Source organism: Trachymyrmex septentrionalis, unplaced genomic scaffold (assembly GCF_001594115.1).
Source record: "Trachymyrmex septentrionalis isolate Tsep2-gDNA-1 unplaced genomic scaffold, Tsep1.0 scaffold153, whole genome shotgun sequence".
Taxonomy (NCBI): domain Eukaryota; kingdom Metazoa; phylum Arthropoda; class Insecta; order Hymenoptera; family Formicidae; genus Trachymyrmex; species Trachymyrmex septentrionalis.
In genome coordinates this window covers 435,662-438,574 of record NW_017304684.1, presented here as the reverse complement: position 1 = coordinate 438,574, position 2,913 = coordinate 435,662, and the positions used below count along the sequence as shown (strand labels likewise).

The 2,913-nt window shown below is 33.5% G+C and overlaps 1 pseudogene; it reads right to left on the bottom strand.

The window, feature by feature from the left end:
• Nucleotides 1-316: 316 nt before the first annotated feature.
• LOC108745872 lies at nt 317-991 on the bottom strand (annotated as a pseudogene).
• Between the last annotated feature and the right edge of the window lie 1,922 nt (nt 992-2,913).

Below are 2,913 nucleotides of genomic sequence, written 5' to 3'. Positions count from 1 at the left end.
AAATGTATCAGTTAATTATGAATATCTATGAGATATTAGTTATTTAAAATTAATTCTTCTCTTTGTTTTTTTGTTAGTCGTCTGCAATGAGCCGAACTACTTGCTGTTTCACAAATGTCTGAAAATTTGTTAGAGACGATACATTACTGAAATTTCATTGTTGAAATTCCAAATAGTTCCGACTCGATACACAATCTTCATTATGATATATGTTTCGTGGTACAGAGCTCATTGTACTAAAATAAATAATAAAGATAAATAAAAAATGTACCATATTTTTCATATTCTAAAGCCTATATATCAAATAAGTTATTACGCACGGCATTTCCTGTGCAGTTTCGTCCAAAAATTGCATTCTTGAATAGAAGCGAAAAGTACTTTTCTGCGGATGTCCCGCTTCCGCACCTGATCCGCTGCGTACATAACCTTTCATTTTTTTTTGCGGACTTTTGAATAACAGTCCCTCAGATACGATCATCGAGATTTCATCCATGCTACGTCCTTAAAACCTAAAAATCCCTAGAATTGTTCAAATTCAGCTTATAAAAATATTAAAGTAAATCAACCCATTTGCGAATGCAGATTAAGGCCCATATTCAGAATGTGCTTCTAAAGATGTTAGTGCGCGTTTTTGTTATTCTATTCTTATTTTTCATTTAACCGTCTAATGAATGATGAAGATAGAATGATAAAAATATGCTCTAAAATTTTTAAAAGCGCGTTCTGAATATAGGCATAAATATACATTTATGAGTATCTACATAAAATGAAGTAAAATAATTTTATATTATCAAGACTGTTAAAGACTTCATCCTATAACTCTTGTCGTACATAAGGACTTTTGAACTGGCAATTTTTGATTCCATAGACCTGGTCTCTGCTCTATTGCATCAATGAGCATCTCATCCATGATGTCTGAATATGGAGTAGAATTATTACTATTCTCTGATGATGGTGCATCCCTCTGTGTACTTTCTTCTACTTCCTTCATTCCTGTTTATACATAAATGAGTATACTTACTGAATATTTTAATATTTGAAAACTAATTTGTAAATATTTTCTTGCAAATTAAATTACTCATTGTACCACAGCCTTTCTCGTCGACAACGAGACTATGGATAAATTTTTATTATTGGAAAAATTTGCTTTCATAGCTTTTGAAGCAGTTATGGGCTTGAATCTCTGCACAGGATCCATACATTATCCACCCACAATAATCGCGTTTTATAGCCTACAAATATGAACACATGTAACATGAATTACATAATATTTGATGTTGTCCGTATTGAAAAAAATTCATATGCTAAAAACTATACGGAGAAAACCATATAGAAAAATGATATGGTAAAATTACATCGTGAAAAAATCCATATAATACGTTCAGATGTCAAATAATATAGAATAAAGTGTTGCTACCTCGTCGTTTCCACATAATCTTCCAGATTTTTTTTCAATAGAGGTATTTTTTAGTTATTCAACTACAAGAAGAAGGTCACAATTAAAGCTATCTTCGTTTTCAGTGATTAGAAGACAAAGATAGCCTTAGCCGCTAAATTGATTATTTTTATTGGATGGATTACATGGTATCTTTTATTGCGGATTTAGATTAAAGGTACACGAAAAAATATGAAACTTTTATATCAAGCACATTGGATGTTGAATTTGTCTACCTTTATTGTAATCAAATAGAATAATACCTTTATTAGCAATTCGCTTAGCTAAGCGAAAAAAAATATGATGTGAATGAGGAATGCGATTCGGGTATCATTCTCGTCATAATCTTTCAGTTGCTCTAAATTGACCTCCACATTCACCTAAAATCAGTATCATATCCAAAACTTCTACGTATGAATACGACATGGCTGATCAATAAGAATTGATTCGCGTCCATGAATTGGCATCTAATTATTAGAAATTCGACATAAGAAAGAGAATCTTTCTCGTGTAGTAAACATAATGAAGATATTACTCTACCTGATTACAATAGAGGTAGACAAATTTGACGCCCAATTAGGGCCTAAAGGGCGCCAGAAATTCTTGCAATTGCATCTCCATGATTCATTAAGGTGTATGGAAAAAGAATCTGGTATCAGTGCTAGTACAATCTCGCGGATTTTCAAATAAAACAAGTTACATCCGTACAAAATGACACTTCACCAAGAACGAATACCGATGTTAGACGCAGACTCGAATTTTGCAATTGGATATGTCAACAATCGCAAAACTTTCATTACAAAATTTTATTTTCTAATGAAAGCACTTTTAAAAGTGATGGTTCTATAAATAATCATAATTATCGTTATTGGGCACAAGAAAATCCTCATTAGTTCCGAGAAACTGACCATCGTGTTTGGAAAGTTAATGTTTGGTGTGGAATTATTGATAGACATATCATTGGACCGTTTTTCTTTGAAGAAAACCTCAGCGGTGTTCGATATACCAATTTTATTGAAAACGATCTTCAGCTCTTGCTTGAAAATACTCTTACAATTGTCAAATTATGTGGTTTCAGCAAAACGGATGCTTAGCGCATACATCTAGAATTGCCCGTGACCGATTAAACGATATGTTTAGAGACAAATGGATAGGCAAATATGGCCTACATCAGTGGCCACCACGATCACCGGATCTCACTGTTTTCGATTATTATTTATGGGGAAGAATAAAAGATCTGATATACCGTGAACGTCCTACGATAAAAGAAGATATGATTCGAAGAATATGCAAGGCAATTCGTTCTCTAGATGCTGATAAAATTTTTCATGCAACAAGTCATTTCCAGACAAAAGTACTTGCTTGCGTCGAAGTAAACGGTAGCCACTTTGAACATTAATTAATCTGAACACATCCGATTGTAGGTACACACACACACACACACACACACGCGCGCGCGCGCGCGCACGCACACGCAC